This window comes from Pelophylax lessonae (genome assembly GCF_965119305.1).
Source record: "Pelophylax lessonae genome assembly, chromosome: 7".
Classification (NCBI taxonomy): Eukaryota; Metazoa; Chordata; class Amphibia; order Anura; family Ranidae; genus Pelophylax; species Pelophylax lessonae.
In genome coordinates, this window is record NC_138774.1 from 176,779,406 (window position 1) to 176,800,464 (window position 21,059).

At 42.9% G+C, this 21,059-nt stretch overlaps 1 protein-coding gene across 10 annotated transcripts in view; it reads right to left on the reverse strand.

Annotated features, from left to right (window-relative positions):
- DAB2IP (DAB2 interacting protein) overlaps positions 1–21,059 on the reverse strand; it is a 695,389-nt gene that overhangs the window by 272,642 nt on the left and 401,688 nt on the right. The window contains exon 1 of one of the 10 annotated variants that reach the window (XM_082263567.1): positions 1,079–1,347. The exons of the other annotated variants lie outside the window; for them this stretch is intronic. The gene's annotated coding sequence lies outside the window, so the exon portion shown is untranslated. Of the gene's footprint in view, positions 1–1,078; positions 1,348–21,059 lie in introns of those variants that run through there. 10 annotated transcript variants of the gene reach the window in all.

Genomic DNA, 21,059 nt, shown 5'->3' on the forward strand with positions numbered 1-21,059 from the left:
GCTCAGCCCAGCATCATCTCTGAGCCCCCCCCCCCCCCATATACAGAGCACAGCCCAGAACTATCTCTGTGCCACTCCCCCCCTATACAGAGCACAGCCCAGCACCATCTTTCATATAACCCCCCCCCCCCATATACAGAGCACAGCCCAGCACCATCTCTGTGCCACCCCCCCATGTAAAGAGCACAGTCCAGCACCATCTCTGTGCCATCCCCCCATATACAGAGCACAGCCTAACACCATCTCTGTGCCATCCCCCCATATACAGAGCACAGATTAACACCATCTCAGTGCCAACCCCCATATACAGAGCACAGTCCTGCAACCTCTCTGTGCCATCCCCCTATACACAGAGCTCAGCCCGGCACCATCTCTATGCCATCTCCTATATACAGAGCACAGCCTGACACTATCTCTGTGCCATCCCCCCATATACAGAGCACAGCCTAGCACCATCTCTATGCCACCCCCCCCCCCCCCATATACAGAGCACAGCCTGCATCTTTATACCATCCTTCCATATACAGAACACAGCTTAGCATCTTCTCCATATACAGAGGGTGACGCAGAGTCACTGGCTGCTCTAATACCATACACCCCATCCTGACCCTCAGCTTCTGCGGTGGGGATAGTAAGGGGTTAATGAGAGCTACAAAGACATGTCAGCTATGAGCCTAACCATCCACAGCTGCTGCACCAACTTTGCTGACCTCAGACCCAGCTCACTGTATACACTATATACCATCAGCACAATGTATTTTGTATACCATCCACATTATACTGTACAGTGAACAGCACAGGAAGATCTACAGGACACGGTACACAATACACAGCCAGTATACGAGAGCACATAGAGGACAGGCTATATAACAGAAACAATATCTGTATTATACAGAGCTAACACCCAGCTGACATTCTGTGTGTTCCAGAGTACACAGTGCACAGCCAGCACACAATCCAGACAATGGTGCACACAGAACAATGAGCCATGCACAGCTCAGACTATTCTGGAGTTGTACAATCAATACATTTTCAGTATCCGACCCCCCCCCCATCCATCAGAGTCCCCTACACTTACCCCGCTCCCCCTCCAGGGGCTCAGATCTAGGAGAACAGATCAGCAGCAGCAGTATCATATTGTGTGTGTCTCCAGCTTGGGAACTGAGCTCACATCCCCCAGCGTCTCCTCCCTGCACAGAGTGCCAGTGTAGAGCAGTGTGCAGTCAGTGCAGCTGGATATGCTGCTGTTACATTGTAGCTGATTGTATCAGGGTGAAGTCGGTGTTACAATGTATCTATGTATCACAGTGTGTGGGGCGGAGTGCTGCCCTCTACAAGCTCACAGCACAATACCCCCCCCCCCCCCCCACAGGGATCTGGGATGGGCTCTGGCAGATTCCTCCCCATCCTGCACATTGCTCTTTGTCCAGTAGAGTGGATCAGGTGCTGCATTTACCAGGATGACTTTATTCTGGGGCCCCACATTGCCAGCACAGGGGCCCCTCCTCATTTATGAGGGGCTGCCCTGAGCAGTACCAGAGCAAACCAAGCTGACTGGACACAAGAATGAGGACATTGAGTGTGAACTGTCAACTCAGGCCATGTACACAGTTAAATCTTCCACCTCCACTTCCAGCGCTGTCCTGGCAAGGAGCACATGAAATCTCCCTAAACCCCTGTTCACATCAGCGCGATTTGACGGGTCAAATCGCAGCCTATTGCCGGCAATAGCACCGCCCCAATCGGTGCTGCACTGATTTCCAAAAGCAGTTCCTGCACTACTTTTGGTGACTTCGGGGGTGACTTCAATAGACATCTATACATGAACCCGCACAGATGTCTTTCAAGTCGCCTCCCAAAGTTGGACTGAAATGCAGCTTTGAAATCACGCGAGTCCAGATGAAACCACACAATTACAAAGCCGCGTTCAATGTGAATGAGGGTTAAGGCTTGGTTCACTTTTTCATGCGTTTTTTTTTTATGTGTTTTTCATTTTTTAGGCTGCATTCACATGTCAGCGTATTGATCGCGGGCGGAATCTCGGCGATTCTGCCCGCGATCAATACGCTGACATGTGAATGCAGCCTAAAAAATGAAAAACACATAAAAAAAATCGCATGAAAAAGTGAACCAAGTGGACTCGCGCAAAAAAAATCACGGGACGCATTACGCTCCAAAGAAGCTCTTGTACTTTTTTGGGCGTAATGCGTCCCGTGATTTTTTTTTGCGCGATGTTACTGCGATTCGGCAGGAGGAAATCGCGGCAACATCACACAGCATTTGGGGTGCTATTGCAAATCACGGGCAATGCACAGGCGTCCCGCGATTTGCAATGATTTCCGGATCGCGGGCGGAATAGCGGCAATTCTGCCCGCAATCAATACGCTGACATTTGAATGCAGCCTTATGCTTTTTTTTTAACTTTTTGGCTAATTTGTTGTTGAGTAAATTAAAAAACACAACACACTAATGCTTTTCTGCAGTTTCTCCATTGAAGTCTACTGAACAAAACGCACCGGTTTGCTTTTAAAAAAGTCCCTAACACTTGACAAAAAATGCAGTGGCTGAAAAAAAAGCATAGATGTAAATGTGTCTTAGAGGAAACCATGTTAAATGGACTGTAGTGCGTTTTCTGCAATAAAAGCAATAAAAATGCATAGGTGTGAACCAAGCCTAACTCCTGGCAGATAACAAGTTACAAAGCATTACTGAAAATTACTGAAAATTGAAGTTAGCACTTCTCCCTTGTAGCACTAGTGTCCTTGGTTCAAATCCTATCCAAGATACTACCTGTATGGAGTTTGCATGTTCTACTCCCGACTTTTGTGGGTTTCCCCTGGGTACCCCAGACACTCCTGTCTTTATTGACACTAGTATGTGTATGTATGCGTATGATGTAGGGACCTTAGGGTGTAAGCTCCTTGAGGGCAGGGACTGATGTGAATGTACAGTATGTAAAGCGCTGCGTAAATTGTTGGCACTATGGATATTCCTGCAATAATAAAAATAATAATTATTTTGGACCAATCGCAGAGCTGTTGGGTCACTGCAGTCTAAAGGCTCAATAACTAGAGATGCACCAAAATTTTGGTGAACTAGAACAGCTGAAAATTATGTTTTCAGCATTTTTCCGATAGAGAAAAAGCTGCCCCAAAAATACTTTACTGTGTTTATCACAGGTCATGTGTCTCAAAAACTGCATCAAAAACATAAAATGGGTATGTTATTGATACGTTCTTGCAGCATTTTCAATGCATTTCAACAGGGAGGTGCATTTTTGGTGTGTTTTTTTAACTGACAAAAAATGCAGCAAGCTAAATTTTCAAAACTACAATGGAAGCGCAACAGACCAGTGTGAAAACATACATGGAATTTAAAGGGATGCGCTTTTCTTGCACTAAAGGTACCGATAATGGCTGAAAATGAATTCCTATTCATTTAAATTCCTGATAATTTAAAAGGTAAATATAATAAAATTATATATATAAATATACAAACCCGATTCCAAAAAAGTTGGGACACTGTACAAATTGTGAATAAAAACAATGCAATGATGGGGAAGTTTCAAATTTCAATATTTTATTCAGAATACAACATAGATGACATATCAAATGTTTAAACTGAGAAAATGTATCATTTTACAGGAAAAATAAGTTGATTTTAAATTTCATGGCATCAACACATCTCAAAAAAGTTGGGACAAGGCCATGTTTACCACTGTGTGGCATCCCCTCTTCTTTTTATAACAGTCTGCAAACATCTGGGGACTGAGGAGACAAGTTTCTCAAGTTTAGGAATAGGAATTTTGTCCCATTCTTATCTAATACAGGTTTCCAGTTGCTCAACTGCCTTAGGTCTTCTTTGTCGCATCTTCCTCTTTATGATGCGCCAATGTTTTCTATAGGTGAAAAATCTGGACTGCAGGCTGGCCATTTCAGTACCCGGATCCTTCTTCTACGCAGCCATGATGTTGTAATTGATGCAGTATGTGGTCTGGCATTGTCATGTTGGAAAATGCAAGGTCTTCCCTGAAAGAGACAACGTCTGGATGGGAGCATATGTTGTTCTAGAACTTGGATATAGATTTCAGCATTGATGATGCCTTTCCAGATGTGTAACCTGCCCATGCCACACGCACTCATGCAACCCCATACCATCAGAGATGCAGGCTTCTGAACTGAGCGCTGATAACAACTTGGGTTGTCCTTGTCCTCTTTAGTCCGGATGACATGGCGTTCCAGTTTTCCAAAAAGAACTTCAAATTTTGATTCGTCTGACCACAGAACAGTTTTCCACTTTGCCACAGACCATTTTAAATGAGCCTTGGCCCAGAGAAAACGCATGTGCTTCTCTGGATCATGTTTAGATATGGCTTCTTTTTTGGCCTATCGAGTTTTAGATGGCAATAACGAATGGCATGGTGGATTGTGTTCACCGACAATGTTTTCTGGAAGTATTCCTGAGCCCATGTTGTGTTTTCCATTACAGTAGCATTCCTGTATGTGATGCAGTGCCGTCTAAGGGACCGAAGATCACGGGCATCCAGTATGGTTTTCTGGCCTTGACCCTTATACACAGAGATTGTTCCAGATTCTCTGAATCTTTGGATGATATTATGTACTGTAGATGATGATAACTCCAAACTCTTTCAAATTTTTCTCTGAGAAACTCCTTTCTGATATTGCTCCACTATTTTTCGCCGCAGCATTGGGGGAATTGGTGATCCTCTGCCCATCTTGATTTCTGAGAGACACTGCCACTCTGAGAGGCTCTTTTTTTACCCAATCATGTTGCCAATTGACCTAATAAGTTGCAAATTGGTCCTCTAGCTATTCCTTAAACGTACATTTAACTTTTCCGGCCTCTTATTGCTACCTGTCCCAACTTTTTTGGAATGTGTAGCTCTCATGAAATCCAAAATGAACCAATATTTGGCATGATATTTCAAAATGTCTCACTTTCAACATTTGATATATTATCTATATTATATTGTGAATAAAATATAAGTTTATGAGATTTGTAAATTAGTCCATTCCTTTTTTACTCACAATTTGTACAGTGTCCCAACTTTTTTGGATTTGGGTTTGTATATATTTTCCGTTCCAGCACCAAAATTTCTATTTGGTGCACCTTTACCAATAACACTTTGACACTGGTGCATTGTGTTAACGCACACACACCTTCACACCTAATCCAGTGCGGTGCATTGCATCAGCAGTGTAGGCAGTCCCCGAATTACGAACATTAGATTTGCGAACGACTCCTACTTACGAACGTTACTGCCGGCTGCTTGCGCTCCACGCTGGTCCTGGATACCGCCGAGCAGCCATCCTGCAGCTCCAGACACATCACACACTGCAGTACTACATGTACTGTATGCCCCACATACAGGACTGCATGGCCAGAAGCATCTGGAACCTGTGGAGCTGGTGAGATTACAGTTCTGTACTCTGTGCTTATTACTATTCGGAGTATGCCCTGTACTTGTACCTGTAACTTCTAGGATAGCAGGACTGTGTTACAGTACAGAATTATCTCTGTGTCCCAGCATGAGCTCATGTAATTTGCCAATGTGGAGATCCCATTCAATTGTGTGCGTTTTTAAACCATTTTTCATTGTTTAACCACTTTAGCACTAGAGGATTTTGCTGTCTTACGTCTGGGCCACTTTTTGCGATTCGGCGCTGTGCGAATTTAACTGACAATTGCGCGGCCGTGCGACGCCATATCCAAACGAAATTCGGGGATCTACGTCGTCAGACGATAACGAGCCACTTTGCCGCAGTATTATTACTGTAGGCAGACGGCAAGTGGTTAAACAGAAATTGATCAATATAGCCTTTTTTGGAATTTTTACTGCTTGGTCTTGAATGTAACTATCCTTCTGGGTCTCTTTTAGCCCTTGTACTGGATCCCGCACTGCTGGACGGCTCTGAGGGTCAGGGACCACTGCTGCTGCAGGCTGAAGAGGCACAACAAGCGGGCATATCCAACTGATGAGCCTTATAGACAGTGAGTGTTTTTATACAGTATAGTACCTGTTTTACATTATAAATACCAATAAATTGGTAATAAATTGGCTGGCTGCTACGCTTTTCTTTTTCTTCTTGTTCACTTCGGCCGTCTTTTGTCCGGTGCTGTCCTGTCGGTTGAAAAGTGATAAAGACTGCACACTAATTTTGTCGGCCAACAACAGCCGACTGCAGAGGTGATGTAATGTGATGGTTTACATTCCGTGTGTTTTTTCTTCTCTGAGCATGCCCAGTCTTGCTCATCTGCTGTTTGTCGGCCGAATTCTGTACTGACTGAGGAACAATCGGCCGTTCTGGTGTTGGCCAACAAAAATTTTAAAGTCTGCACGCCAGATTCTGTTCGGCCGAAAAGTCGCAGTCGGTTGTCGGAAGCATCATACTAACAAGCCGACAATCGGCCGATCGGTCGGTGGCCGAATATTTGCGGCCGAAAATCGCTACGTGCGTACGGGGCTAATCGCTTAAAAGAAAGAGCTAATTTTCATAATATTAAAGTTCAAGATGAAGCAGCGAGTGCCGTTGTAAGTGCTGCAAATGATTTGCCCAAGATATTGGAAGATATTATTGATGACCGAGGTTATTTGCCAGAACAAATTTTTATTGTAGACGAAACTGGCTGATCTTGGAAAAAAAATGCCAGAGAGGACCTACATTTCAAAAGAGGAAAAAAAGTGCACCAGGACATTAGGCATCAAAGGACAGGCTGACTATATTACTTGGGGGCAATGCATCTGGGGATTAAAAGCTCAAGCCTTTGCTAGTGCATCACTTCTTAAATCCGAGGGCACTATGAAATGTCACTAAGGCATCGCTTCCTGTTATTTGGAGGGCAAATTCAAAGGCTTGGGCTACAGTTACACTCTTTGAAGAATGGTTTTTGAACAACTTTGTCCCTGCTGTTGAACGTTATTGCTTTAGCAAAAACATTCCCTTTAAAATTCTTCTTCTCCTTGACAATGCCCCTGGACATCCATACACTTTAGTTGACATGTACCCCAATGTTAAGGTGGTATTTCTACCCCCCAACACCACATCATTACTTCAGCCAATGGATCAAGGAGTCATAGCCTCCTTTAAGGCCTATTATTTACAGAGGACATTCTCACAAGCTGGCAGGGCTACTCAAAAGGATGAGATGACCTTAAGAGAGTTCTGGAAGAATTATAACATTTATGATGCCATCAAAAATATTGCTGATGCTTGGGATGAAGTGAAAGAAACAAATCTAAGAGGAGTTTGTAACAAATTGTGCCCCCAATTCACACAAGAATTTCTGGGGTTTACAGATGAAGAAATCGCCAAAACCAGGCAAGCTGTGGTTGCTATTGGTAATCAACTGCAGTTGGAAATCAGTGAAAAGGATATCACTGAGTTACTGGACTCCCATGGCAAAGAATTAACCAATGAAGACCTTATTGAACTAGAGCAGCAGATGATAGCATTTAGGGAAGAAAATCAGGACCTAGAAACTTCAAAATTGAAAAAGCAGTTAGCTGAAGCTTTTCATCTCATTGAAGCAAGAATGGCAAAGTTAGAGGAGCGAGATCCTGATACAGAGAGGTTTACCAAAGTTTACTATACAGTTACTGAAGGCCTGAGATGCTCAGAACTATACTTGAAAAACTTAACATAAATAAGTCACCAGGACCAGATGGCTTGCACCCGAGGTTCTTTAACCACTTGCCGACTGCCTAACGATGATTTACGTCGGCAGTCAGCCCCTCACAGGCAAAGTGACGTAGATCTACGTCGCTAGCCTGTGAGGGTCTAGGGAGCGAGCGTGCGCCGCCGGAGGCGCGCTCCCGTGTGGTCACGGACCCCCCCGCGCGTGTGACCGGCGGACCCGATGTCCACCGGTCACTCTGCGATCGCCACTGCAGAGGGAGAAAGTCAGGCGGCTAGTGTAAACAAGCCGCCTGTCATTCTCCCCTGTGTAGAAACTGATCACACGGTTCTACTATGTAGGACCGTTGATCACTGTTTCTACGGTTCAACCCACAGCCAATCACAGTTAGAATCACGCCCCTAGGGACACACACAGCCCCTCCCTCTCAAATAAAGTTAACCCCTTCACTGCCAGTGTAATTTTACAGTAACAGTGCATATGTATAGCACTGATTACTGTAGTAATGTCACTGGTAACCCCAAAAGTGTCAAAATGTCAGTCAAGGGTCCGATCTGTCCGCCGCAATGCCGCAGTACCGCAAAAAAAAAAATCGCAGATCACCGCCATTACGCGTTACAAAAAAAAACAACAAAAATGCCAAAAATCTTTCCCTTTGTTAGTAAACGCAATAACTTTTGCGCAAACCAATCAAAATACGCTTTTTGCGATTTTTTTTACCAAACATAGGTTGCATAAAACAAATTGGCCGAAAATGTTAAAAATTTTTGATTTTTACAATTTTTTTGGGGGGAATTTCATATAAAAAATGTGAAAAATATTGCTATTTTTGCAGAATTGACGCTCTTTTTTTGTTTATAGCGCATGATCAAAAAATCGCACAGGTGATCAAATACCACCAAAAGAAAGCTTTGTTTGTGGGAAAAAAAGGACGTCAAATTCGTTTAGGTACAGCGTCGCACGACCGCGCAATTGTCTTGCGGTAACAATATTTGAAAAAGGGGCAAGATATTATCCCGGGCAATAGTCTGTAACATATTGGAGGGGATGATAAGGGACTATATACAGGACTTTAGTAATGAAAACAGTATTGTTAGTAGTAATCAGCATGGATTCATGAAAAATCGCTCTTGCCAGACCAATCTGTTAACCTTCTATGTGTGCTGCCATCTAGATAAAGGAAGGCCTGTGGATGTGGTGTATGTGGATTTTGCAAAGGCATTTAATACAGTTCCCCACAAACGTTTACTGTACAAACTAAGGTACGTAGGTATGGACCATAGAGTGAGTACCTGGATTAAAAACTCTGCAGGGGCGAGTCCAAAGGGTGGTGATAAATGGGGAGTACTCGGAATGGTCTGTTGTGGAAATTGGGGTCCCCAAGGATCGGTCCTGGGACCAATCCTATTTAATTTATTCATACACGACCAAGAGAATGGGATAAACAGCTCAATCTCTGTATTTGCAGAAGATACTAAATTAAGCAGGGCAATAACTTCTATGCAGGATGTGGTAATTTTACAGGATGACCTGAACAAAATAATGGGGTGGGCATCTACATGGTAAATGAGGGTTCATGTTGAAAATGTAAGGTAATGCCTTTGGGCGCAAGAAATACAAACGCAACTTACTCACTAGGGGGAGAGCCTTTGGGGAAATCAAAGATGGAAAAGTATCTGGGGTCCTAGTAGACGACAAGCTCAGCAATGGCATGCAATGCCAAGCTGCTGCAAGCAAAGCCAACTGAATATTGGCATGTATTAAAAAGGGGATTTACTCCAGAGATAAAACAATAATTCTCCCACTCTACAAAACTCTGGTCCGGCTGCATTTGGAGTAGTGATCGACTGATATAGTTTTTTCATTGCCTATACCGATATTTTGGTCATTATTTTTTTACTTGACAGGTACTCGTGTGGAGGGATCTGGGGGTCTAAAAGACTCCAAACCCCTCCTCTGCACTTAAAAGCATTCAAAACGCCAAGTTTGGCTGTTTTGAATGCTGTCATTTTTTTTAATCTGTCGCCAGTACCCAGAAGTGATGTCATGACATCACTTCTGGGTTTTTGCATGGAGACCCGATCAGAGCCGAATGTGGCTTTGATCGGGTCTTTGGCGGCCGTGCAGGCTGGTTGCCCGGGTCTCCCGGTGGTATGCCGTCGGTCCTCAGGAAGGATGTGCTGGAACTGGAGAGAGTCCAGAGAAGGGCAACAAAGCTAATAAAGGGACTTGAGGATCTCCGCTATGAGGAATGACTACAAGCATTGAACTTATTCTCTGTGGAGAAGAGACGCTTGAGAGGGGATATGATATCAATGTAAAAATACCGTACTGGTGACTCTAGTAAGGGAACAAACTATTCAGTTAAAGGGAATACAAAAAGACTCGCGACCATTCGCTAAAAATAGAAGAGACGCAGTTTAACCTTAAACTGCTTAAAGGGTTCTATACCGTCAGAGCAGTAAGGATGTGGAACTCTCTTCCACAAGCAGTGATATCAGTGAGGAGCATTGATAGTTTAAAAAAACTATTAGATGGGCACCTTAACAACCACAACATACAGGGGTATACAATGTACTATTGACATAAATACACACACACACTCATCATAGGTTGAACTGGATGGACTGGTGTCTTTTTTCAGCCTCACTAACTATGTAACTATGCTACAGGGCTATTTATGATGAGATAAAGCAAAATAGTGTATGGCTAGCTTTAGATGTATTTGCAGTCTTGTCTGTCCTGTCGGTCCCAGATAATGTGCTGCATCCACCAGCGGTGGCTCTGCATCTTGGAAGTCCAGACAATAACAACAGCAGGAACTCATAGCTACAATAACAGAGGCCAGTCATACTCAAGTCAGCTAGAATGTTTGCTAAATATGCAGTCATTCTGCATCAGGCTGACAATGTGTCTAGTGCAGGAAACTCATGGATTTCCTCTTTATTAATGTAAACATGTAACACTTTAAGGCTAACTGCTTCTCATCCAGCTTCATTAAGTGGCCACATGTCTTCTTAAGTGACCTGAGACTTGATAGTTTTTTTTCTCTATGCTAGAATCACCATTTAGATATTTATATATTGCAATCATATCTCCTCTTAATCATCTCTTTTCCAGGTAGAATAAGTTTAATGTTTGCAGCCACTCCTCATAACTTAGGTCCTCCAGCCCCCTTTATCAGCTTTGTTGCCCTTCTCTGGACTCGCTCCAGCATATCCCTCCTGTGGACTGGTGACCAGAACTGGATGGCAAATTCATGATGTGGGCAAACCAGAGTTTTGTACTGTATTAGAATTATAGTCTTATCTCTTCTTAATACATGCTAACTTTGCTTGCTGCAGCTTGGCACTGCCTACTATTGATAAGCCTGTGGTCTACCATATCCTTTTCCATCCTGAATTCCCCCAGAGTTTCCCCCCATAGCATGTAACCTGCATTCATATTTTTAGTCTCCAAGTATATTACCTTACATTTATCAATATTAAAGTATCACTAAACCAACATCATAAAAAACTATCAATAGATGCTGTAAAACAACTTAAATGCTGTTCATACCCACTGACACTATGAGATTCATTTTCTGCATTCTGCAAAAAACCTGGTTGATCCTGCTGTTTACTCTCCCTTCTGTTCAGGTACCCAATGCAGTTGGGGATTTTGCAGAGCAATGCTGGCAGCTCTGCACATGCTCAGTTTTCAGTGAGTTTCTATTCTGAGCATTTCTTCTCTATCACATCTGAGCAGCCCACGTGACTATGGAGTCAAACATGTGGGAGTATACACCGTGGTAAATGACAGCCCACTCCTTCCCTCCTCCATGCCCACTAACCAGCTAAGCACAATGGGGTTGGGATAATACATGTAGATTGATGGAGGCTTCACATTAAAACAGGCAGAAATCCGCCCACACCATGTTACCAGCAAATAATAATAAAGATTGGATTTCAAATATATATTTTTATGACAGTTTAAAACCGTTTATTTATATTATTTTTTTATTTTTAGTCTGTATTCCAAAGCCTTTTTTTTGAACATGTGATTAGCAGTAGAGAACTAGAAGCTCCTCTTAGGTAGACGCTTCCATGGGGGCACACATGCGGGCTCGCTCCTGGGTCCCGCTACTGCGTCCATTGACACAGACAGTGGGACTCGTCCACGCCCCCTGCTCCCATGTTAGGGATTTGATTGACAGCAGCCGAAGCCAGTGGCTCCTGCTGCTATCAATCTGTCCAATGAGGAGAGAGACAGCGGCTTGAGACGCTGCGCTCCTGCACATCGCTGGATCGAATCAGGTTCAGGTAAAAAAAAAAAAGGGGGGGGGGGGAGGACAGACATCCTTCACAGAGGTCTATTGAAATCACCCCCAAAGTCACCAAAAGTAGTGCATAAACTACTAGTGGGAATCGGTGCGTAGCCACAAAGTCGGGGTCGCGCTGATTTGGATGGTGCTGTTGCGGACAATAGGCTCCAATTTGGCATGCGATTTCACATGTCAAATCGCATGTCACATAGGCCCGATGTGAACGCGGGCTAAAGGGGGATGAATACTAATGCACACCACTTTTTTCAGGTATTTATTTTGGAAAAAAATGTTTGAAAACCATTTATCATTTTTCTTCCACTTCACAATTATGTGCCACTTTGTGTTGGTCGATCACGTAAAATCCCAATACAATAGAATTATGTTTTTGGTTGTAATATGACAAAATGTGGAATACTTTTTCAAGGCACTGTATTTCATCCAAACAAAACAAAGTGTGAAAGTGCTACCAATAATATTCACAACTACATATGTAAAGTATCTGATTCACACAAAAAGATATTTCGCACTCATGTTACCTTGCTGTGTGGCCTATTCACTTTTGTTAGGCTGACTGTCAGTACTTTTCTTATAATGCATTTCTAGTAAGAAAGCTGTTTGTGCGTTGGGTATTGTCCCTCCCCTCCCTAACCCCCTCTGCATCGTCCCAATGTCTCTATAGTCTGAAGCTGTAACATGGCCATTCAAAAATGTTGTCACAGCCTGTTTGTAGATAATCTTTCATGCTCCAGTATAAATTATATTTTCACCTTTACAACTTGCCTGATTACAGTTAATGATTGGTTAGTACAGCTGGTTAAAATCTCTGTCTACAAGCTCTGTAAATGTTCAGCGTCTGATTTATCCTCCAGGTACGCCATCAATCTCCCGTCAGCGATTGCTCTATGTAAAGCAGCTACTTAAATCTGCATTAAAACCTACAATGCTGCGGCCCAGATCCCTCACACTCCCCCCATTATAAACGGAGAACAAATATAAGACATAGACAGATTGTGTTTCCCCCGGCAACATCTCTAGAGCGCGCTGCTCGCCTTGATACCATGTTTACCCACAATACCCTGCTAAAGAGACACCCCGCAGCAATTAATGGGCGATTGACAAGAGTCTACAGCCTGGGGATGAGCAGCGCAGGGCGGCGGGAGGCAGTGGGAAAACACTGACCCACTTCTATACGTTCTGTAACTTCCCAATAATTGAATTTAAATGAATGCAGGATGACTGCAGCCTCTGGCATAGAAAACAAACCTAATGTGCTATCTGATGGTGGCAGAAACTTCCCAGAACCCCCCCAGTGAGGAGGCGCCAGAAATAAGGAGATTTATTGGGAGGGAAAGCACAAAAGGAGGCAGGCAATCAGAATCAGGTGGCAATACAAATCACAGCACCTCCCACCTGATGTATCCAAAGCTGTCGGGGTACTATAGCTCATACCCATTGGCTAGGAGGCAGCCAAAATGTACAGTATAATGTATTGTTGGAGGTGGACAGGTCAAGCCACTCAGTGCCTTCTTTTATATTTCAGATGCTCTAGTACTGAAATCTTTATTCCATAGCACTCTGTTCCTGCAGCCAAAGTGTAGCCAAGTGAAGGCGTCTCACTCATTCTGTTGAATTTTCAATAATGAAGCAACAAGTGAGACTGTTTTGTAATGTCACCTTGAGCATGCAACATTCAATTGCAGGGACAATGTATCCTGTCATCTCCATCCATGACTGAAAGTGGCTTACTGATATTTTATGCTTTTCAATCGAGTTTATCAGCCAGTTACAGCTGAACCTCTATTAATTACTTTAGATGTTTAAATACATAAGGGGGTAAATCAGAAACTATCACACACATCCAAAGAGAACCTGTTGCATATTTTAAATGAGTTCCTATTGTATATGAACAGTATTTTGATTTCTTCCTCCTGTCCATAGAGGTCACCAACCCAGTGGATGATTTCCCCACTTCAACCAGATGCAGCACCTCCAAATCAACACCCACAAAGTCAGGGGAGAGAGACCTTTCCTCCGGGCCAAAGATTCATCTCTCTCTGTAATAATACAAGAAAATCTTGCCTTATACAGTGTCCCGATTCATGCGTGTCACTGAAATCTCTTCCATGTAACATCAATCTTTTCCATGGCTAAAAATATATATTATCTCTTCCTTGACTCGGCGGCATTACTGTTACCACAGCAACCAGAGCTCTCAGCAGGCGGATGTCAGCAGCCATCTTGTTTCTTGAGATTTTAACACTGTCTGACTTGTCTGTGCGTGGAAATGAAACTTGTATTGTTATAATGATGAAGCACACTATATAATCAGTGTTATGTTGGCTTTAAGCTCTTAAGATCTGATTCAGGTAGTCTCAGGGTGCAGAGAGTGATGCCCTACCCAGACGTGCCCCTCACAGTAATCCCTGTAATCCTATTCAGCACTATTCTTCCCATATAACTCCAACACCTACCCAACCTGTAATTCCAACACTCAGATATCTAGGGTCTGGTGTGCCCAGTGCTGGGAACTATGGTGCAGAACTGTAGCTAGTGGGCAGAGCTGGGATATCAAGTACAACACTATTCTATTGCTCTCTGGTTGGTGGAGCAAGGAACTCACAGTATACTGGTTGGAGCTGGAAGCTCTGATGTAGAAGTCTACTGAGTGTAGCTGGGAAGACTGGTACAACAATGTAACTAGTGAGTGGAGCTGGGAACTCAGCAAATCTACTGGATCTAGATTTCATGGGCATGCAAAATAAGACTTGACATAGTAACTATCTACTTACTCTACACAACCGCAAAAAAAAAAAAGGGTTTTATATTGTTTTTTTTTGTGCACCAAAATTAATTTATGTGTATTGGTTACTGAAAATGTAGATTTGATAAACAGCAGTGTAATTACTGTGGGACATAAAAACTGCAATTGCCACCATTATATTTTTTAGAAAATATATACAGGGGAATTTATCAAAACTGGAGCATTTAGAATCTGGAGTAGTTGTGCATAGCAAACCAATCAGCTTCTATCTGTCGTTAATAAAGCTTAACTGAACAAGCTGAAGATAGAAGCGGATTGGTTGCTTTTCACAGCTGATTAAGATTCTGGCTGCTCCAGTTTTAAAGAGTTAACCTCATAATGTTTTAAGGGATCAGACTGCATTCATACCTCAGCGTTTTGAATCGCGGGCAGGTTTGCTGCGAATCTGCCCGTAATTTCAAAGTGGCGAGGTGTGAATAACAAATCGCAGAACACACATTTGAGATACCATTCATTTGAATGGCACCTAAAATCACAGTGCAGTTCTGCCATGACTGTCGCAGATAAATCAGTGCATGAAGCATGTCGCCCAAAAAAAAGTTCCGGAGCTACTTTTGGCCAACATGCTTCACGCAATGTGGGATGCCGCAATTGCAGAGCAACTTATAGCGTGACAATTGTGGCAGAACCGTACCGCAATTTTAAGTGCCATTCAAATGAATAGCATCTCATGCGGGCAGAATCTCAGCAAATCTGCCCACGATTCCAAACGCAGAGGGGTGAATGCAGCCTAAAAGTGATATTAAAGGCTAACTTTTTATAAAAGTAAAATAACAAACATGCTATACTTACATGCTCTGTGCAGTGGTTTTGCACAGAACAGCTCTAATCCTCCTTCTCTCAGGTCCCTCGCCGACACTCTGGGCCCCTCCCCCTTGCTGAGTGTCGACATAGCAAGGCACTTGCTATGGGGACACACGTGCGTGCTCCCTTCCCGAGCCACCTGTGTGTGTCTTCAACACACCCCGCACCCCGCTCTCTCCTTACTACCTGTGATTGACAGCAGTAGGAGACAATTTCTGCTGCTGTGTCTCAGCCAATGGGGATAGAGAGCCCCTGCTCTTGTGCACAATGCTGGTTCGTGATGGGGCTCAGGTAAGTAGTGGGGGAGAGGGGGCTGGGAGGAATGCTGCGAACAGGTTTTTTTATCTTTACAGCCTTTACAACCTTTTTAAGTATTATTCGAGCCTAAAATGTGTTCTAAAAAATGAAAAAATGGCTCTTGCAGTGAAAGGGTTAAACAGAGAATACAGTTGCATCACATGACATGCACATGACACTTTGGCAACAACCTGAAAGTGCCCGCAGTAGCAGGACATAGAATATTACCCATGACTGAGGAAGAGATGGGGATTCTAAATCTATAACTGTGATTATAATCCGATGCTAAAAAGGTCCCAATAGCTTGCAGTTAGCATATACGTGGACACCATCTTTGACCATAGAAACATAGAATGTGTCAGCAGATAAGAACCATTTGGCCCATCTAGTCTGCCCAATATATCTGAATCCTATGAATAGTCCCTGGCCCTATCTTGTATGAAGGATAGCCTTATGCCTATCCCATGCATGCTTAAACTCCTTCACTGTATTTGCAGCTACCACTTCTGCAGGAAGGTTATTCCATGCATCCACTACTCTCTCAGTAAAGTAATACTTCCTCATATTACTTTTAAACCTTTGCCCCTCTAGTTTAAAACTGTGTCCTCTTGTGGTAGTTTTTCTTCTTTTAAATATGCTCTCCTCCGAGTTGATTCCCTTTATGTATTTAAAAGTTTCTATCATATCCCCTCTGTCTCTTCTTTCTTCCAAGCTATACATGTTAAGGTCCTTTAACCTTTCCTGGTAAGTTTTTTCCTGCAATCCATGTACTAGTTTAGTAGCTCTTCTCTGGACCATCAGCACAAAGTGATTAGATTGCAGAGTGTTGCTCCAGATTACAAATGTTCACCAAGATTTCAGGAAGATAGCAGTCAAGCAGCACGATAGCTGCCAATACACAGCTTCCCCAGAGAGGTGAGAAAGGGGTATGATTGATGTCTTGAATCCCAAACAAACAGCCACGTCAGAAAAATCCGCCAATCTTTTCCACCCAATCAAAATGCTGACATTTGTGTTTCCATTAAAGCCTGACAGATAAGATCTCCTTGATTAACAGACGACCAAGACTGGACGTGTCCTTCCGTTCGATTTGAGGTGGTGAGGATGGCAGATTAATTTGTGCAACAAAAATTAACCCAAGCTGAATCAGCTGCAACAATACACTCTATAACTAAGCACCAAACAATGGCAATCCTATGCTGATTTACGCACCGTCACACAGGAGGCATTTTATAAACTGTATAGAATGTCAGATGTTATTAAAGCTGTTATTAAACCATGTATTTTATTGCAGCTTACCAATTTATAGATGTGATAACTGCATTTGTTTTCTTTTATAGGCTTTCTTTCTTTTATTTTAATTTGGTTATCTGGTCAGTAAGTTTTTCAACAGAACATGCTTTCCTGCAAATGCATAACCCCGTAGTATTCAGTATACACCAGTACATAGTGACAAATTGACTACACAGGTAAACAAACCATAAACAACAATATATCCTCACTTATCATATGGAGATCCCGAGCTTTCTGTCATAAATATAATTATTTTATATTGGGTAACTGGTATTTTGTTATCCATGTTTCCCAATTATGCAGGGACCATGCTTTCCTATTGTGTATAAATGCATGAGTGTTCATACAAGCATTGCACATGAACCCGAGATATAACCTCTGCAATTGCAACATCCTTTTTCCATTGCTTTATGATCGTTGGTCGTGCTGCAATTAGAATGTGAAGGATTAAGATCCTAAATTGTTTAGGTATATGTTCAATCGTAAGACCAAGGAGTGCTAGGGCAGCAGAAAGCCTTATAATGCATCCAGTAGTAGAGGCTATCAGTTTGAATACCGAATTCCAGAAGCTCGTTATTGATTTACATTGCCAAAGAATGTGCAACAAAGTGCCCGATCTCTCACATCCTCTCCAGCAGTCTGGAGACACATTAGGAGACATCCTTCTTAATCTTACCACAGTTAGTTACCATCTATACCAAATTTTAAATATATTTTCCCAATGGGCTACACAATGAGATGCTCCAAGACTTTTATGTAAGGCTTGGCTCCAATTATTATCTGTATATACCTGTCCCAACTCATTTTCTAGCTTCTATTCTCTAGTGTATCTAAATCTGATAGTACATCTAACATCCCCCTTCCCCCAGACTGAAAATGCTGCTGTCCAAAGGTGAAACTGTGCTCCTTCATCCAAAGTCGGGGCATTCTAATACAAGAGGTAGTTTACTGGCCGGATCATCAGGTAAAAAAAAGGAGAAAAAGCTAAAAAAAAAAAGAAAATAAATGCAGCCACCATATCGAATGATTGGTACGTGGCAATATATTACAGTAGTTGGCTGACGGCTTTTCCATGTAGCTGCCGATTCTTCTACCTTCCCTTGCCTACATTTTATGCTGGGAGACAGAGCATCCTGTGTTCTCTTCTCATGCTCTGTGTGAAACTTCTCTGCCCAGCTCACCCTACCCTTCCTGACAGCAAAGGAGCAATCAGGGAGCAGAAGAGCTAGCCAATCAATCTCATAGACTGTAATGCAGTGTGCTTGGGATAATGGGAGATATGGTCCAAAGAGGCATCTCTATAATGTAGTAATTGACTTTCTGAACTAAAAATCCAGATAGACTCAGGCTCAGGAAAAGCAGGAAGAAGAGGACACAAGACTGCTGCAAAGCCCACTGGGACATGTAGTCTCTTGGAGAGACTGTTACAATATGTGGGTTGGCTTCAGAACTAAAGATCCAAAAAGACTTGTGTCTCAAGGAGGGGATGATTCTCTTTACTGTCTGTCCTGGAAAAATGTAGGACTTGGTGCCAGACCAGGGAAGAAAGTGGACATCCAGGGAGACTGCGGAGCCCCAAGGCATTCACCCTTCAGTGTGGCCTACTTGCCTGCACCCAAAGCTTTACAGAATGGGTTAGCCGGTCATTTTCTACACCCACAGCCTTACAGAGCAGGTTAGTCAGTCATCATCTACACTCACAGCCTTACAGAGTGGGTTAGCAGGTCATCATCTACACCCACAGCCATGCAGAAAGGGTACGCTGGTAATTATCTTTGGCTGCAGCCATACCGAGTGGGTTCACTGGAGCTCGTGCCACCATTCCACAGCGGGCCCCTCCGCCATTGGTATCCACAGCTGAAACTTAGGATTGATGAGATGGTTGTCATATACCAAATAAATAAACTAAGGGGGCGGGGCCACCCAGTGACATTCATTGTGATTACCGCTGGATCTACACCGAGGGACAGTTTTTTTTATTTTTGTTTTTGTCAAAATCTGCCTCCTGTGTTTATTTACACTATACTTTTTTCTTGGTGAATACTATGTACCCCATACTTATTCACATTGGGGCCCCCTTCTTAAAGAGGGCTTCCAGATTACAATTAGCCCCCCCGCCCTCAGACCTCCACAGCCACTGGCCAGGGTTGTGGGGAAGAGGCCCTCGTCTTTATCAACATGGGGACAAGATGCTTTGGGAGGGTCCCTGCCCCAAGGCACTCACCCCATGTTGAGGGCATGTTGCCTGGTATAGTTTGGGGGAGGAGGGGGGGGAGCTCACTCACCAGCCCCCTTTTCTGACCTGCCAGGCTACATGTTCGAATAAAGGTCTGGATTTTGCGGTACCCCATGCTGTTTTTTGGTGTGGGGTTCCCCTTTGAATTAATAGCAGACCCGAAGAGCTTGGTATGGATTGGGGGTAGACCCCATGCCATTTTTGTCAGCAATTTTCAAATGACAGCAATTCTTTTTTTTACATTCAGCTGTAAGTGGGGAACCCTGCTGTCAGCTGATGTCTAATCGGTTGTTAAGGACGTGACTGCCACCCGCTCCTTAACAACCATCTTGTTTCCTTAAGTATTGCATGCCAGGACCACTTCTTATTTACTGAATGCATTCATTTTTTTTATTTCCTTTAATGAATTGACTTAAACTCTTGTTTTATGTGGTATTTACTGAGCGCTTTTGCTTTATGCGGTAAATACCGCATAAAGCAGTAGTGAATTGACATTTTCAGGATCGCCTGCGATCTGCTTTTGTGAATGGAACACACGGTTACAGCTTAGGGCCCAGTTACTCATACCAAGCTGCATTTTACATGTATCACTACCATTGTTATTTATTTCACCTTTTATTCTTGCTTACCTTTACCTACTTTATTTTATGACAATATATTATATTTGTCTTACTAATTGGTCTGGTGTTTGTGTTCTTTAAAATAGCATATTAGCTGGGTACTAATGTCACTATCAGTGATTTTTCTATGAAATTGTGTTTGGGAAGTCTGGTATGTCAGAGGGGCTGAGGTCTTTGAAAAGGTTGAGGCCAGCAACAGAGGACCCATTGTAACTAGCGGCTCCTACGAGGATAGCGCTACATTATATTTTTGATTTTGTGTTTAATACTGCTTTCATTTTTAGTGTCTGCAGTCCTGAAGGAGAATAGGGCATTGAAGAGAGTGGTGAAATCCAATATTTTTGGATATTCAATACATGGGCAAATATTCTAGAGAATTCCTGCTAAATCTTCCAGGTAACATTGTCAGTTTATGAAACTGACCTTTATTACTAAAAAGTACTGCTGATCAATTACCCTAAACCCATTTCTAGTAAAAAAAAAAAGCCAGAGATGAAACCCTCTTAGGCTCCGTTCACATGTAGGCGTTTTGGGGCGTTTTTGGGGAGTTTTTCTGCTCTAGGATCAGCTCTCAAAATGCCAAACAAGACAAATCCTATTCATTTCAATGGCCCCTGTTCACATCTGAACGTTTTGACGCTGTGAGCAAAACGCCCAACACTCAAAAAAGTACATGAGCTTCTTTATGGGCAGATTACAGGCGTTTTCCATTGGTTTCTATCCAATCTAAAAACGCCTGCACAAAAATCGCGGTAAAAATCGCGGTAAAATCGCGGTAAAATACGCGCGAAAACGCTACGCTCAGGTGTGAATGTAGCCTTAGAGGCGCTGGAATGTTTATTTTTTATTTTTCTTTAACCAATCTAATTGGTGTAATCCTTACAGTGCAATCTGACAATGCAGCTTTTCAGGCACATTGTTGATAAACAGAATAAAAACAAGTGAAAATTAGCAGCCAACAGAAGGAAGAGCGGCAAAGCAAAAAGCAATTATGTGGCCAATCTTTCTAAATAGATCCCGTAGAGT